This window comes from Mustela lutreola, chromosome 9, assembly GCF_030435805.1.
Source record: "Mustela lutreola isolate mMusLut2 chromosome 9, mMusLut2.pri, whole genome shotgun sequence".
Taxonomy (NCBI): domain Eukaryota; kingdom Metazoa; phylum Chordata; class Mammalia; order Carnivora; family Mustelidae; genus Mustela; species Mustela lutreola.
Genome location: NC_081298.1, coordinates 111,770,035 through 111,776,034, shown reverse-complemented (window position 1 = coordinate 111,776,034; position 6,000 = coordinate 111,770,035).

Sequence of the window (6,000 nt, the reverse complement as noted above, 5' to 3'; positions counted from 1 at the left end):
AGAAGCCAGATCAGAGGCTGGCTGGGAGAGCCAGCCTATAGCCCAAGGTGCTCTGGCTTAAAAGCCAGAAGTCCTCTCATGGGTCCTCCTAGCCTATAAATCCAGAACATGTTGGCCACACAAGCCTTGCCCCAAGCATTGCATGTTGACATTACCTGGAGCCTTTCTGAACCAGTCCAGGGACCCCTGTGATAGCCAGAGGTCACCTGTACCCAGTTCTATCTTGATCTCCCACGTCCCCCACCCCACATTTATCTCCCTCCCACATGCAGCAGGAGTGTGCTTTCTCTTCTCCCACCATCCCATTGGCCACTTGGGAGCCATAGCCTGGACTGAGTAGCAATAATAAATATATTAGCTCATGGAGGAGAGGCAAGAGGCATAGATAGAGTAAGACAAGGCGAGGGTTGGGGAGAGGGCCCGGGGAGTAAGGTGTGAGGCCCGGAATGAATTGCTCCCAGCTTTCTCTGCCTGGAACCCAAGAGCCAGGATTCCATGACTGCAGAGAGGTGGGAGCTGAGGCCCTCAAATGAAGTCCATCAGAGCAGCTCCTTCAAGCCTAGTGACATGGGGTCCTCCCCATCTTCCCCTAGAAACTGACAGCATCTGGGGCTGGGAACCCACCCTCCGCAGATCGCCTCCAGATTCCACAGATGCAGATAAAAGTCAATAGAAATAACCAGCTCTGAGAAGGGCAGATGCAGATGTGGCCATCAGAACCCCAGATGTGGCCCAGCCAAGGCTGCTGCCAGGGCTGCTGTGACTGGGAACAGGAATGTCGCCCCAGATGGGGATGGGGTGTGGGGGCAGGGTAAGAGGAGGAGGCAGTGCACAATTCTGAACATTCTAAGCTCCAGGAGGGGTGCGGCTCTGAAGAGGAGAGCGGTCTAGCATCTGACTTCGTGAAAAGACTCAGCCTGATCCTGGGGAAACTAGATTCCTACAAATGAATACCTGCCTTCATCTATGCAAGATTCCTTATGCTCTCTGCCAAGTCCTGCTGCCCCCACCCTCCAGGCCTCCAGCCACAGAATCAGCTTCACTGGGACCCTTCTCCAGGGGTTACCCTGCAGTTCTCCTTGGGCACCTCCTGCTGTAGGGGGGAGGGCAGTAATGTGCCTCTGCCTCCAGAAAAATGGAGGTGAAATGCCAGTGTCAACCCTGCAGGTCAGCCTCCATCCTAAGCCCCGCTAATACCCAGCATTCCCGGCACCATAAAGATGAAGGGGCCCATGGCCCTCCTCGGGGGCCCCTGTGCATAAACACCCCCAGTGATACGGCTCCCTGCACCATCGCTCATGAGGCCCATTTACTTTCCACTTTGTTCTGAATTTTCATCTCAGGAGGCTTGCAAGTCGCTAACAGCAGGAACTTCCCAGAAGTTGCAGAATATAATCGGTGCATTCTCCGCCTTGCCACTCTCAGAGCACGCCAGGCAGCTGCCTACCGGTGAGTGGAGGATGTGGGAGGCTGAGGGCGGCCAGCAGAGTCTAGGCGAGAGGAGGCCACGGAGGACCACCTTGACCAGCCTCTGCTTCTGGGTGAGGGTAGCCTACACCCCAGCCAGCCCCAATCCCAGTCCTATTTGTGAAAATAAATTCAGCCCACACTCAACTATTCTGGGAAGATTAGCTATCACAACACAGAACTTCTCTCCTGGGCAGGAAGTTTTCTTTAAATACACCCTGAACCCCTCCCGTTGCAGAATCAACATTGCCTCTGGTCAGGCCTCTGGAAGGGTGGGGGAGGGGCGATGGAGGAAGACAGCTGTCACTGGCCTCTCCTAAGGATCCCAAGCCACACAGGATTGCCAAGTCCCCTAACCATTGCACCTCTCTGGTGCAAATCCTAGGACCAGGTTTCTCAGGGTCACTCTGTCCCTTTGATGATCTCTAGGGGTGGCCTATTCCATTCCCATAGAAAACTAAACTTCTTGTAGTAAAAATCACCCCTTTCTTCAGTCTCCTCCAGAGTCAAAGTAATACCTTCCAAGCACCTACTATGCACTTCACAAAACTTATCACATCGAATTCTATCTTTATAACCCAACAAGTGTGGAAAAATCACCATTTTTTTAAAACACAACCTAACATGGGCACCTGAGTGGCTCGGTTGCTTAAGTGTCTGCCTTCAGCTCAGGTCATGATCCCAAGGTCCCGGGATCGAGCCCCACATCAGGTTCCCTGCTCAACCAGGAGTCTGCTTCTCCCTCTCCCTCTGCCTGCTGCTCCCTTTGTTTGTGCGGTCTCTCTGTCAAATAAATCAATAAAATCTTGTTAAAAATAAATATGTAAAAATGACATAACAGCCTCAGAGAGGACAAAGAAATTCCGTTGAGGTCACACCAGGACCAGACCAGGGCTGAGTCTTCAACATTTCTCCTCCATGTCCCATTCCACCAGAGAAGACAGGAGTCTGGACGCGGAACAGGCGGGGGAAGTGCTCCAGCTGTGACTCACCTGGCTGCTTTCCTGACAGGTAAACACCCACATCTTCCCACAGCCTGGACGGCCTGGACGCGGGACTCCCAGCAGCCGCTGGAGGCCAAGGAGTAGCCGCCATCATTGCTTCTCCCTCTTCCATCAGAGGAGAGGGAAGACATTCTAGAGTTCCACCTGGAACCTAATCTCAGGTGGGTTTAAATCAAGGCAGACTCCTGGGAAGAAAGAAGATGGTGGCCAGTTTTACAAAGAAATGAAATTCTTTGCGCAGAAAGAAGGAAGAAAACCCCAGAGCAGGTTGGGGAAATGGACAGACCACCGTGGGGAGTGGGCTGTGGGGGCGGGGGGAGTGGGGAGCCCCAGGAATGACACGCTCTGTGGGGCTCAGCAGCCATCTGCATTTCTCCCACCCAGAGTTCAGAATCCCAGATCCCGGAGGGGGCTGCAGCAGCCCTCCTCATGCGGTCTACTCCACATTCCTCACATTCTTTACGCTCAATTAAGGAGAAATAATCAGGGGAGCAAGCAAGGCCACGGCAGGGCGGCATCACGTGTGCGGAAACAGCCCCCCTCGGTCCGGCCAGCCCAGACCTCGGATGGAGGGGCCTTCGGGGGATGAGGGAAGCCAGCGGCCAGGACAAGGGTGTCTCTCTGTGCTCCACAGAGACAAGAGAGTGTGGAGGAGATGCGGAGTGGCTGGGATCAGGAGAGAAGAGAGGAGAAGGCCAGGTCAGAACAGAGGGAAGACGTGCAGCCAGGAAGTCCACGGCATCCGTTTCTAAATCACGTTGGTGCTTTACCGACGTCGCAGCATTGTGTCGCCATTACCATCCTCCATCGTCATCAAATGCCCTTAGAGACCCTCTTGGGTGCTTAGAGAGTTCTCACCTTTCTCAGTTTAGTGGCATGTGTTGATTAAGAGAGTCATGGGACTAGCACCTCTCTGAGGAGGTCCAAATATCCCAGCCTGGTCTGCAGGGGGATGCCATTCTTTGCCCCAGTGCAACGTGCTTGTCACTTCCTCCCTTTGGACCAAACAGGCCTGAGCATCCAAGCCAATTCCTACTCCCTCTAGACTCTATCCAAGGGCTGCCTCCACCCCTACCCCCAAACCTCAGCCCCACCAAAGCCTTCCCCGACATCCACAGCAGACCCAGAGTCTCCCCTGGGCTCCTTCTTCACCTGGTACCTGTAACCAGGACAGATCTTATACTGTTTTGTAATTTTTAGGTATATATGCCTATATCCTCCACTCCCAGAATGAGTTAACAACTAAATGAGCTATCATTATTTTTTTTAAAGATTTTATTTATTTATTTGACAGAGAGATCACAAGTAGGCAGAGAGGCAGGCAGAGAGAGAGAGAGGAGGAAGCAGGCTTCCCACTGAGCAGAGAGCCCGATGCGGGGCTCGATCTCAGGACCTCGGGACCATGACCCGAGCCGAAGGCAGAGGCCCAACCCACTGAGCCACCAGGCGCCCCAATGAGCTATCATTATTAAATGAGCACGTTTGATGTGCCAGGCACTGTGTTAGTACTTGGTATATGACCTCCTTTGATCCTTTTAACATCCCTAGAGATCATTATCATCATTTTTCCCAATTTACCTATGAGGAAGTCAAGATTTAGAAAGGTTAAGTAACAAATACCTGGTCCAAAGTGACCCAGCTAATAAATCAAGGCAGGGGGTAGGACTTGAACACATAGTTATAAAATGCCAAAACCCAAAACCCAATTGAACAGAGATGTTTGAGGACAGGCCCCTATCTGGCCTTGCTCAACACTGTACTACAAACAATAGGTGATGGATACAGGATGAATGGATAGCAGCAGAACTGAGCCAAAAGATCTCTCTTCCCACCTCCTTTTAAAAACGGATCATATTTGTGAGATGATTGGTTAGACCGAAGACCCACTCCATGCTCTTTCTCAGGTCTACTGTTAGGACCCACCCTGCGGCCACTCTGGGGTCTCAGTCCGTGGTCATAGTCAGAGGTATGGGCCACTTTATTATCAGGGCGGGACTCAGTGTGGGCCTAGCATAGAGGATCAGTCTGGCTGATGTGTGGTGGAGGGAGGTGTGTGTCAGAGGAAGAGAACACCTCTCTGCCAAGCTGACAGGCAGCTGAATAGATAATGGATGGTTCTTGAACCAGAGTGCCTTGCCCTGCACTTATGAGAAGAACTGTGTGGGTGTGTGGGCTAGCGCAGGCTGGAGAGTCCTGGGAACGGGGGTGAGGAGGCGCGCCCCCTAAGTGAGTGCCGTGTAGGCTTTGTGAATCCCACATATGTGGGAGGGTGTGGTGTGGCACATGTGTGTGCTGTGTGTGGTGGGGCGACAGGGGCTGGGTAGGGTGTGGGAGAGATAAGCACACACACCTGTAATAACATTGGCTTCAGACGCTAGGAGAGAAGAAATTCCCCCAACTGTTTTATCAGAGCCGAAGTTCCTAAATTACGTTGTTGTTTTAAATTTGAGCTTCTCTGCCTGCAAACGAGGGGGATCTCAGGTTCACGAGCTTAATGCTTGGCTAGGCCTGGAGCTCCACTTCCCCACCCAACCCGGGCTCCCAGAGCTCCCAGGCCTGAAGAACAAAAGTCTTCTCTCCCAGGGCTTTGAAGTGGAAACACTAACTGCTCCCTTTAATTAGAAAGAAACCCCCTATTGTTCCTGCTTTATTACTGATGGATGAAGACATTGTTGGGGGGGGGGGGTTCTGAAGAGCAGGGGTGGGGTGGGGGAGGAGTGGAGGGGACACAAAAATCTCTATTTAGAATAGACAATCTCTACACTCAGCCTCCATGCACCAAGGCAGACCTCTTTGTCCATACAATCAACCAAGACTTTACAGGGCCTCAGCCTTTGATTAGATGTTATGGGAAACGGGCAAGACAGGGTCTCAGCCCTCGAAGAGTTTATAATCTAGGTAAGGGAGGCAGGCAGGGGGACAAGAAATAAAAGAGAATCAGTACTGCACAATATAAAAAAGAAGAAATAAGGATACAAGGAACGGAGAGAAAGTCCCATGAGACAACCTCCTAAGAAACTTCTGGGGGATGGTGGCTAGCGTATGGAGAGAATGCAGAGAACTGACAGTGAGAAGGAGAAGCTAAAGGAGAAGGGGTTCCTACTCCAAGCAGGGTACATGGGTCCGGGCAAAGGCACAGAAGCAGAAACAGGGACAGCTTCTTTGGAGAACCGTATGGAAATGGGTCTCTTGGTAGAGTGGGGTGTGAGCAGGGGGACTATGGGAAATCAGGTGCATAGAGCAGACATAACAGAGGAGTGGAAGACTTTGACAGCCTGTAAGGGAGCAGGGCCTTGATGAGATCATTAGGGATCCATTGAGCTTTCTTGAACAGGGGAGTGGCCTGATAAAAAGTGGGGCCTTTGGGGAGATTAATCTGGCAGCCCCCCATGTAAGCAGGCATGGAGGGGAGGGGAGAAAAGGAGGGGAAGACAGCTGGGGAGCTCCTGAGGAAGCCCAGTAATGATGGCTTAGACGAAGGTGATGGCAGTAGGATCAGGAAAGAAAAGGTGAATCTGGGATAGATTTC